The following is a 12,439-nucleotide window of genomic DNA, read 5'->3' on the forward strand; positions in this document are numbered from 1 at the left end:
AGCAAAAACGCTATTATGCCACTTCAACTTGGAATTAAACCCTGATTAAAAGCACTTCTGGCATAGAAAAAAAAAATAAAAAAAATGAAAGCCACCCAAACTGCTGCCTTGCATTGTAAAGGTTCAACTTCCCACTCACCACGCAGATGAGAGTTAATATACAAGGAAAAGTTCACTTATTAAATACCTTTCAGGAACAGAAATATTTTCGATCTAAACTGCTATATTTTATTATATATATTTTTTTAATGTTTGGACATTTCACTAAGTTTGAGGTGACTTCAGGGCTGGTGCTTAAGCTATTTGCTACAGAGCATGAACATATAACCAACTTGAATTATATATGTTTAAAAACAACTTTTTTTTAATTTAATTTGAGAAAGAGAAGGGAGCTGGGGAAGGAACGGTTTGTTGCAGATAAATCAGCTCTTTTCAGTCCGTGGGTAAAGGTCCTTTTTTTCCCCGAGGTCCGGCAGCTGGAGCTCAGCTCCCGGTGCAGACATGCCTTTATTTGGGAACAATGCACGAGCAGGCAGGGCAGGGCTTTTTCATACAGGGTGCCCAGCCACATGCAAAAGAACAACTTGGCAAAACGAGTGGCAGCCCTGCACCATCGATGCAGCCCTGTGCTCCTCTAAACAACCCTGGACGGAAAAACAAATGCGGGATTTACAGTCTGACACAGCCAGCAAACAAAACCCCTTTGTAATTGCTTATTAATCATTAAAGGGAAGAGCAGAAATCTACTCTCCGCTTTTAGGCAGAGACAAGAGCACCACAGAAATCCTATAAAGCTTCGAGTTCACCCAGCTGTAACTCCTTAGGAGACTTGCTGCCTGCATCATGGTGCTATCTTTGCTTGAGAGCAGGGGCTGGATGCAGATTATGCTGGCCATGTAACGCACAAGCAGCACTGGTTATGAATGGGAGAGGGACAAACAGCTAACTGAAACGCTGCCAAATGACTGGGCATAAAGCTTCAAATTGGGCGCCATCGATGTACCAAAAGGCAGGAATCACCTCAAATCTTGGCATTAGTGCTCACGGGTTCGCCATTCACCTGCACGACGACCGCTTGGGATCACATCCCCCTGTCTTCCCACAGACAGGGAAGAGATACTATTTTTACACACCCCCTGACCAGCCCACTTTGATAAAAATAAACAGAACCAAGACTCGAGGCCAGCCATATTCCTTACAGTCCCATCTTCCAAGGGCCTCAGAAATGTAAGCAGCAGAGGAAACCAGAGGAGAGCAGGTGACCCTACGAATTTTAAGTTGCTCACCTCGGATGTTCACCCTACCTCACACATGGCATGTCTGCATTTCCTTTCTTCACTCTGCTTTCTCTCACACCAAGGAATGCTCTCAGTCAGGGGAGTTACCATATCCTCAGCAATTTTTACTTTTTGGAAAAAGACACAATTAGGTTCCATCCAGGCACCCCTCACCCCCCATCTCCTTCATCTCAGATCTTGCCAAGGTCATATAAAGCAACCTTAAAAAAAGGCATTGAAGCAAAATAGAAATCAAAGGTATTTATTTAAAGGCACTTTCATCGTCCTCAGAAAAAGAACAGTTGTTCCAGAAGCTGAAGTTCAAGTTCTGTACAGTCTTTAGCTTGGATTATCCCCTGTGCTCCTCCGGGAGCCCTGGCTCAGTGCTGTTGAGGTGAGGAAAAAATGTTCACTTTCACATTTCTATCCAAGCACTGCAGATATATCTATAGCACTTGCACTGGGGGCACCATCACCACCAAGCTGGCCGCTCGCCTCCAACCTTTCTGGACCACGCTGCTCACAGAAACACCTGGCAGACAAATAATGCCCCAATAAATATCCCACCTGCATCCATCCTTTGGTGGACAGCAGGTTTGATTATATCATCGCTCTGCCTGTGGATGCTGCTTGCTTGGGAAGGCACCCAAAGGACCTCGTGAGCCAAACCTGCTCTGCATCTACCTAAAAAGGCCAATTCCCCATCTGGAAAGTTCAAACAACTCCAACAAGAAAACCAAATACAACAGCAACATAATAATGAGGCTGTGGGAGAAAGGAGGGGAAATAACTAATAAAAAGCTCAATTTGCTAAGGAGAAACCCAGACTTCAAACAAAGTGGATTTTCTTCCCCGGGGACAGACTGGTGATGGAGGCTCAGCATCTGTTCGGTCCTTCCTCCCCGACCAGCAGCCTCGCTGTCTCCTGCACAGATGCAATCAACACAACTTTGCCTGCCTGCGAGTTACAGTCAAAAGGCTCTTGTCCAGAACAGTGCTGAAGTTTATTTTCTGTCGTCAAACACATCTTGAAATTGTGTATTTTGTATTTTTCCCTGCTGATCTCCAATAGAGAGGCCACACGGCTAGTGTCTTTGGTGAGCCTAGCGCAGGAAGGGAGAGAGCAGAAGGGGAGAGGCTGAGTCTGCAGTGAGTCACCTTGTAACAAGGGATCCAACGTTGAGGAATAAGCACGGAAGATTTCATACTTACTTAGTGATGCAAACTGTGACATTGCATACATGGCAAACATATTTTCCTCTTCCTCTGAAGGCAATGGTAAAAAGGCAGCCCAACTTCACACCCAAAAGCAGACGTTGCCTCTTAAGTCACCCCACAACAAGGGCTGCTGAAAGCTGAGGTAAGAAGCGATTTTCCTTTTCTCAGAATTGAAACAAGTCTCACTGGACACTAGTGATTTCCTGCTGCCCTCCCCCAGCTTGTGAGAGCTCTTCCAAGCATTATTTCTGATGTGTCAAACTTCGGGGCTTCTTGCAACTTTATGGCTATACAGCATCTCCACTACTTACTCACAGCTGAAAGCTGCCTCTTTCGAAGCAAGATTTCAACTTCCTAACAAGTCAGAGTTGTTTCTGAAGTCCTCCCAAACCTTGAGAATCCTACTCAGCATGTTTTGAGATGTGCAGTTGTTCTCGGACTTTTTGCTGGTATTCACAAACCGCTCCATCTATGTTTGCAGTGTTTGCTGTTCCTTGCTCTGGCAGAAGACCGGGGATAATCAGCTGTTTCGTTCAATTCCTTGACCCAAACAAACGACTAGTTTAGTTTGGTTTAGATTTTAGCTTTCCACCACTTCAAAAATAAATAAATAAATAATCCAAGTGTTATTTTTATTCCTCTTCCTCCTACCAGTTGTGCTGTTAAAAGGGTCCCATGCTACAGATCTGGATTCAGGAAACACAATAGCATGCTCTTTCCTAGCACCCTCTCTATTTAAGGAAGGAAACGTGTATTGTGTTTTTTTTGTTGTTGCTTTGTTTTTAAAGTGGAACATTATTACGTACATTATAAGTAACATTAATTTCAGTAAGGTCCTACAATTTAGGACTTGACTACCCTGATTCCAAATAGTTCAACATTTTTGCCTGTCATACCACAATAGGATCACATCTGAGGGACTTCTAAAGTTTCAATCAACAGCATGGAAAAATTCAACAGGAAAAATAAGAATATAGTAACTACCAGCAAAAAACAGAGATTTTTTAAAATTTGTTTCTGCCAAATGACACCAGAACCGTGACCTCTGGATGTCTCTCCAACCCTCAGCAATTCTAAGAGCATTATAAGCCACTGCTAGCCTAGAAAACAGAAATCATATTTTTCATAGCTCTTTCAGAGGCATAGAGTAAAACAAAGCAACAATCATTAAAACTGATCACTACCAGGAGTAAGCACAGTTACTGTGGTATTGGTGTCCCCCATAACGAGTCCAGTGACTGACACAGATAAAACACCACATCTACCAACAACTGGCCATTTTTGAGAGCCATCACAAGCTTCCCAACCCAGCAGGGTACTTCGTGGCGAGCAAGCCAGGAATTGTGAACAACTCGGTAACAAAAATAATCACAAGCGACACAATCAGCTACTCAACTCCTTGAAGCCGATTTATTTACACAGCAGCAGGATGTAAATACTTCCCCTCCTCTAACCACTGGGCTTTTAGCTCAGGGAATATATATCGAGAGATTCAGAGCCGACATCCAATGCTGTGGCTCCCTCTGATTGCCGCATTGTGTAAAAACTCTTGTGAGCGTATGCTCAACCTAGTTAGCCAAGAACTTTACCATCTCTATAATTAACTCCGCAGCCTGACATCATCACCCCCTCAAGGTCCTCTTAAAGCTTTAACAGCCTGGTTTATGAATATTCATTTGCCAGCATTACACTTCCAGGGATTTATGAAAACCCAATGGCACGTCAGTTCCCAAATAGGTTCCATTATTCCTGCTGCTTCCTCAGCATATTTATTACAAACCAATTTTATGCTGACAGAACGTGTATCGAGCCTGCAGTTGGTCCAGCCATCTAGGTCGTTTTGGAGAGATTAATAGGCACGGCAGACATCTGAGCGCTACTGCTAAGGATGCCTATTAATCCCCCCGCCACACAGGATGCTTCTTCACAGGCCTTGTTGGTTCTAGCCTATAAAACCTCTTTCTCCCTTATCTCCTGTTTCTTTCCTCCCACATGGCACTGGAATTAGATGCCAGGCATGCAACAAGCAGCCCTTCAAAGTCTGCCACTGTGTAAGAAAGCAGTCGTGTATACCCGAAGCCCAGACCACGAGGGGTTTATGAGTTTTGTGTATTGCGTGCAGTCAGCTTGCTTCAGATACTGGCACACTGCAACAGCTATATAAAGTTTGTGACACATTATTCCATTACCAGGAGGCATAAACACTTCTTCTGTACTGAAATACGTGATTTGCTTGACAGTTGCTTCCCCCCACATCACCCCCTGAACTGTGACAGTGCTCGAAACCATTGGTTTGGGCATTATTGTGTTTCAGAGACGCGTGACCCAACCTTCCTCAGACATAAAGCATCTCCTTATTCTAAATAGGGAGCTCAATAAAAGTCCACAGTGCAGGTAAATCAAAAGCTCTTATGAATTGAATCACGCAACAAATGTTTAGAGCACAGTTTGTAAAGGCACGTGGAATTTAAGGCTATGTTAAATGTATTAAGCCAGGTGTATTTTTACTCAATTATTCAGAAGCTTCCTCCTGATATTCATGCAAGCTGGTAAGCAAAACTAGAAAGCCAAATAGCGTATGCTATTTCTCTCATCTATTCTCTGACTGGGCTCCTCCTTTGTCAGCAAAGCAGAAGCTCAAAAAGTCTCAGAACCACTTTTGTCATTTCCCAACAGAACGAATTTCAATAGACCTTTCTGAAGGCATCATCAAGCCTTACTGTAGAACAATTTATGCAATTATGTGATTTTCCCCTCACCATCACCACTACAGAACAAACACACGCAGAGTTTTGATCTGTCGTAAACAAGCATTCAAAGTTTCTGCTTTGTTTGAGTTTCTGCTCCAAATATTTAAAAAAACAAAGGGAAGATCTCAATTTCAAGGAGTCGTTTCCAGCAGTACTGTCTGGCAAATGATTGCATTTAAGACAGAACCTGCAGACTATTGAAAATAAGCAGGGAAAAAGGGGGGGGCAGAAAGACAGATAAAGAATAACTTAAGTAATAAAAAAAGGATTTAATCCCTGGAGGGTAAGGAAAGGGAAATTAGAGACCAGCAACTCAAAGGCAGTCAGGAAGAAAGGTCAGAAGTCTTGAGGGGTGTAATCATGATCCTGTTTTAAAAAGGGAAAGGCTATAATTGTGACTGATACAATGGCCTATTGGCCAGTCCTTAAGGTGTGAAGTACCATAAATAAAATGCTTTACAGAGCATCACTTAAGATTTTTCAGTCCATGCTTCCTTTAGCTCCCAGGCCGCAGCTTTGGGAATTGGGATAAACTGTAAATTCTTACCAAAACCTAGAGAAAAACACTGGTACTACAGGCAGCCCCTGGCACCGGTCAGAGTACAGCAGGCACAGCATCACTGTGGTTAAGCTACACTATTTTTGTTTTGCTTCTGTGGAGAAACCAGGCTATTTGGCCTTGTTTTTTTCTCTCCCAGACCTCTTTGGGGAGGGGAGGGAGTAATTTATGCTATGTCTTCTGAACACAAAACCCTATTGTCGGTCACAAGCAGCCTGTTTGCCCCAACAGGGTTAGATTCTTTGTGGTAGAGGGGGAAGGGGAACTTTTCATTTCTAAGCAATCTCCTTGAGAAAGAGAATGCTTTTATTGAACAACAACAGAAGGTTAAAATAAATTACTTCAAGAATCCCTGAGCTAAAAGCTAGTTTTTTACTTTTCTAAGAGCTCCAGTTGGAGGGGGAAGAAAAATAATAGTAATAAAAAAAATCTGTGCTGCAAAACTACACCACCAGCACCCATTTATTTGTTTATTTTTCTGGACTTGCAAGCTAAACCCCCAGCCTGCAACAAAACTATGTTTGGGTAGCCAGCAACCTTTAAAGCTAAACAGCCCCAGCACTTGGCAGGTGGTTGTAGGAAGGACTTTTAGCTACATGGAAAAGAACAATAGGCTGGGTAAAGCTGAATGCCCAGGTTTTTTGGCATCCAATGCTCTTGTAGGATATAGAGCCACACTGGCCAGGGTCAGGGCCCTGCGTAATGTAAATATTTCCTAACTTTCCAGCTTGTCTGCCTTGCTAGCCCACCCACAAAGAGTGGATGCCCACGGGAACAGTCTAACTCCACTGCTTTTTACTGTACTCTACTTAACCCCAGGGAACTTACAGAATGGCTCCTCTGCCTCGGGAAGTTTCACGTGTCTGCCCAGTGTGATCATCACTTGGTGGGCAGAAGGATGCAGCTCAGCTCCAGCACCATTCCTGTTTAGGCTTCAGCCTACCAGTCTTGTAATGTGCAAGTGCCATTCTTAAATTCTGCTCCCCTGCTAATGGGAAGCGGTGTTCAACGCAAAAACCCAGGTTTGCTGAAGCAATGCAACCACCAGAAGACTACTTTGTAATTCAAGTCATTACCACGTGCTGCAGACAAGGAGCAATTTGGAAGTGTTAATCAATCTGGAGCCAATTTAAACTCGAGCTACCCAGTACGTCCTGCGGTCAAGCAGCAGGTTGCGTTTCACAGCACTGAATAAAAGATGAATAAGGATCAAAATATTCTGAGGTGCTGAACATTGCCAGGGCGCACGACATGTGAGTGAAGTCATGTCGAGCACCAGCCATTCACACCTCCCGGGGTGTAATCCCATGACGCAATACCCAGATTAAATCTCAGACTATTATCCCAGCATATCAACCTGTCTGTTCCCAGCAGAGAGCCGGCCCAAAGATCTTGTTTAAACTAGTCCATTTATCCAATCAAGACAGTGAAAACAAAAGCATGGGAGAATTTATCTAAGTAATTCCCGTGGTTGTCCTTGAAACCAGCTCTAGGTTTCAGTCTCAAAGCCTGGTCTCTACCCCTTGATCTGTCTCAGCCCCTGATTTCCATCCTCTCTGTCCCTCTGTCTCCCTGCAGTCCTGCACAGGGGCCAAGCGGCCCGCAGTGGCAGGCTGCTTGCTAAGCCAGGAAGACAAGCCAGGGCAACCAAGCCTAATAGTCCTTGCTTTATCTTAAATGTTTGCTGAGAGGAATGTGCATAGAGTCACTTTCGTTCCTGACAATTACTTCCACAGAATCGTGCTGTCATGATACTTCACTGTCTGCATCCAGCCTCACATCATCATGGGCAATTGCAAGTCGCTCATAAAAGTCTACTCAATTACTGGCCCTAGGTTTAACTTGGAAATACTCATCCATTTCATATTTCAGTAAGAAACTGGCAATTTCTATGCTGGCTTCAATCAAGTTGCGAAGCTTCTGAGATATCAAATAGAAATCTTTGGTATCTGCACTTCAAAATTATGCCTCAGCTTTACTGTTACACCTCTTTTCAATTAAGACCAAGTAAACCAGCACAGCCTCTGTAATTCAAGACAAAAGTTTATTTAAATCTCAGATGAAAGGTGCAGAACTGACTAATTTAAGTAGCAGGCTGTTCACACCTAAGTCTCCAGGATGCTCTTTCAGAAGCACAGAGTACACAACTGGGCAATTTGAGCACTGGGCTAGGAGGAAAAGCAGTAGGCTTGGCTCAGGAATCAATACGGTGTCTTAGAATAAGAGAGAAGTTCTCTTTGGTGTGAGACATAACATGTTGTCCTATCTGCCTTATTGTTTAGGCCTCTGAATTCAGCAGGCTGAGGCTGTCGAGAACACAGTATGGTAGTGCCAGAGCTGCACACGTTTAGTGCTGACGTTTCACCTGGTGTGAAAGCACTGCAAGTCACTGAGGCATCTCACAGCTCATAGGGACCACATTTTTTGTCCGTGCTTCTGCCTCCCAGCCTTAGCAGTGTTCTCTGCTTGCTTGTCCTTCGCTTTCACTTCCCCGTGGAGCAGCTCTTTTCTCACCACCATGTGAATCAGCAGAGGACTGGGAAACCCATAGGGCTAGAGAGAAGGGAACAAAAAGCCTTCAGACAGCAGCTCCCTGACCTGTGTGGCCAGGGGCAAACTGCAGCAGGTGGAGAGAAGGGGTCGGGAGCAAGCTGGGGGCTGACAATGGCCTGGAGGGATTCCTAAAGCAGTATTTTAAATCAGGGTTGTCACTTTCACTCTTCTCATCTGCAACTCCAAACCATCAGCTGCCCAAAGCAGTCAGAAAACAACCTTGGTAAGCCTAGCCTTTAGCTAGGACACGACCCAGTAGGTGCGCTTGGGTATACCTAACATAGCTGGGCTTTTACTCACTGCTCTTCCTAGCGCCGCTGACAGTAGGAAAGAATGTTGCTGGCCTCACCAAACTGTGTTTGAACTGTCCAGGCATTTCTATCAGAAACTGAGAGACCTGAATTTCAAACTTTCCAGCCAGAAACCTGCACTCCTACTTCAGGTGACAGTCCTAAACCCCAGTCTACACGCAGGGGAACTGCACAGCAACTCCTGAGCTCCCTTGGCTCAAGCTGGGCAGCTATGACGAACATGGGAAGTTTTACTGATGATTTTGTTTTTGTGCAATTATCTATTGCTATAAATCCTCCTAGTTAACGTTTGACACATTGCTAGCTCAGAGAACAAATGTTGGACTGAAGTGTGCTGAGCAGCCTCATGTCTTATTTTCTCCTTTGACTCAGCCATTACAAATCATTATATCCAGCATATACTTACATACATATAGGTATAAAATTCTAACATCCTGGTACATGATTAACACTGGAAAAACTTTATGACTTTGAGCAAGTGCCAGGACAGATCATTTTTTTCCTGTGCCCACCTAAATGGAACCCTCCCATGTAAAGAGCTGTGACTTCCCCTGATGACTGATCAGCAAAGACTTCCAGCCTCTGGTCAGAAGAGAAATGACAACAGCTTGCATATACAGGATATTTCTAAAATTCACAAGTATTCAAGTTACTAGAGCTCCTCTTAGCTGAACACTTCTCTTTCTTAGCTGGCACTCAGCATGCCACACATGAGTTTTTGACCAAAGCTCTTCTGTTGAGCTCGGAGATGCTCTGGGACAAGCAATTCTTTGCTGCTGCTTCAAAGAACCTAACCTAACCAAGTGCTCCACAGCCCTCATATCCTGTTATATGTCTGTGAGATCTTCAGCTGGACAGGTTGCTTCAAATACACAGGGCAGGAGGTAGCAAGATGAAGGCTTGGCATAGATAACTACATTTGATCCTCCTCTACCTTAGCTGGCACCAGCACTGTCAGCCCGCCTGGCTCTTCACTGCATCAACTCGCACCTGCTGAAAGCATCAGTACATTCACATCAGTCTATTTACCCCTTTACAGACATGCCTTTCCCCTACGTACATACCCTTAAGGCTGCCTGACCCATACACCCCAAAAATCTCGAGGAGACGTTGGTGACAGACGTACATATCATTTCAAAAAATTAAATCGCCTACGTAAGTACATGTGGTTAGTTCAGTTAGTCATTCTTGCTCTGAAGGAAACAAGCCAAAGACCCTACTGCTTTCCTAGAAACTTCAGCAAGGAAAAAATACCAAAAGTTGTCCACGCAGCAAATTTTTGCAAATATAATACATTTCTCCTAGGAGTGCTGTCATTCACTACTGCTTCCATTACCCAGTAACTGTAACCAGCTGAAGCACTATTCTAGACGATTGCTATATAAGCAAAACTGACCCAAAAATAATCTACTTAAAAGCTACTAATGGGTTTGCTCGTTCTCAATGCAATTGGTCAAGGATTACTGAATGTACAACATTCCTGAAGCTCTGCAGAGGTACAGAAACATTTTCAGTAGCTGCTCAGTTCAGTTTTAAATGGCCGAGTAGCAGGACTCACCCCAGCCCTGAGACTAATGCAGTAATTGTCAAAACATCAGTAACTCCACTATTTGCACATATAAACTGGCAAATGCATTTAGACAATATTGAAATTGAAACACAACCTCCGGATATTCACGCCTGCTTGCAGAGAGGACCCTTCCTATCTCATTGTTGCAATTCAGCAGTTTTCACCAGGGCTCAAGTTCCCGCTGAAAGCAATCTAACATTTGGGTATTTCCTTATGCTTTTGACTGTCCTTATTCATTGCAGTTTCTTACCTGCATGCTTCCGTGGTATGAAAACTTAAAACCTTTAAAAATAAAAAATAGCTACTTGTATTCACAAAGAATAGGAGGAAAAAAAAAAAGTGAAATCCAGTGGAGCTGAAACCTTGTGGCTGCAGAGTTACCATTATTAATTCCTGGATACCAATGGAGTGCCAGTAGAGGGCTGAGAAACTGCTTCCAGCAGGACCTCACCTTGTTTCCAGTTGATACTTAGAGGAAGATGACATTGAAATACTGTCCTTTTGTCTCTCTTATGTAAGCAGCTGGGGCAATTACCTTTATGGAATAGTTTTTCTAGCTGTCTCAAAGGCTCAGTTCCACTTCTTTTCAGAAACAGCAAGATTGAAAAAGCCATATGTAAAGCACATAGCACCTGAGTACATTCTAGACCATTTTGTGCAGTCATTTTGATGGCACACCCCTCCCTTCTTGCCAGGCAAGCTCTCAGGAGACAGTGCTGGCTTTGTTTTATGCTGAGGAATAGACAGCAATTTTGACCGAATCTAACACCGATATGACAAAGGAAGAAAGAAATCCTGAAGGTCTTTGCTGACTGCCAACATTTTTACAGGTACAAGCCCCGAGGAACACGCTCAGCAGCCATGGACTCCACAGGAGCATTATTCCCTTCGCAAGGGGCTTTGGCACGCAGGCTCAGTTCTGTGGGGAAATTACACATCTGCCTCGTGGTCTGATGTAGCCTGACGTGGTTTTTGTGTGTTTGTTGTTGTTTGTTTAGAGAAGTACAGGGCCTTGGTTATTAATAAACACGATGCTTTATGTCCGAGTTCACCGTGACGTTTGTTGTTTACCCAGAGAGACACAACCCTGGGAGTTAATTTTATTTGCATATTTGAAGTCTGATTTTACAGATTTATTTTTTTTAGTTTTATTTTTTTTAACTCTGAAAACTGGCATCGTTAGAGCAAAGAGGGGCCATTTCATCAACTACATCCAGAGAAATCAGCAAATACTTAATGCATAATTGTTCTACCCTCTCTGCTGCAAGGCTCCCTTGAACATAACACCATGTGAGCAAGTGACATCAGAAGCATTTTTATCACCACTTACCCAATGCATTCTTATCTGCTTAAGGCAGATTCCAACTAGGACACGCTTTGCTCATTAAAAACCAGAGACCTTCCAATGCATCGGTTAACTCTGAGCTGCCTAGTAGCTGGGAAAGTAGCAAGGAAAACAGGGAATTCATAAGGGAAAAGAACTTTGCCTACTGCTTCTCTTAAGAGCATGCTGTTCCCTTCCATTATGCCAAATGGAGGCTGCTGAGTGGAGAAAAAGCAGCCTGTGTCTTGTGCAAGAAAACAGAGTAGGAACAGCGATGCCTCTGGAAAGTGTTCCTGCAAACTACTCCAGAGCTTTTTGCCTCTTTAAAGTTGTAAGGAGATCGCCATGCACAAGAGCCAACAACTTGGAGAGCAAAAACGCACTCCAGCAATGGCAATTCAAGCTAAATGAGCTTGTGCAATTTTTGGTTATATTCATTATATGAAAGGCTTCACAGATAAGAGCCTGTCTTGTGAATCCATTCTCAGCAAGGAAAATGACACTGTTGCATTTAAACAAAGAAGAAAACAAATAAATTCAATGTCAGTTTGTTTAAACAAGTGTACTATTAAAAGTTTTCATACCACTTCATCAACATAAATCTAAACAAGACAGAAACCTCAGCTCATAATGCATTATGACGCATGCATTATAACACACAGAACCCTTTCCACACAGCAAACTGGCAAAAGACACCTCCAGCCTCTGTCTGGAAATGTCTCGGTCACAAATGGCTCAACACCACCCCCTCTGAGTCTGCCTTGACTCACTGTGAAGGAGAAGTGCGTATTCTGCAATTTCATTATTCCTTACCCTCTCTGGGGCTCTACGTACAATTAAACTTATGCTGCAATCTCTCTTCTCCATATAAAAAGCA

At 43.5% G+C, this 12,439-nt stretch overlaps 1 protein-coding gene across 5 annotated transcripts in view; it reads right to left on the minus strand.

Moving 5' to 3' along the window:
• SVIL (supervillin) overlaps positions 1 to 12,439 on the minus strand; it is a 135,832-nt gene that overhangs the window by 86,204 nt on the left and 37,189 nt on the right. The window lies entirely within an intron of this gene.

This window comes from Anas acuta, chromosome 2 (assembly GCF_963932015.1).
Source record: "Anas acuta chromosome 2, bAnaAcu1.1, whole genome shotgun sequence".
In the NCBI taxonomy this organism is placed as follows: domain Eukaryota; kingdom Metazoa; phylum Chordata; class Aves; order Anseriformes; family Anatidae; genus Anas; species Anas acuta.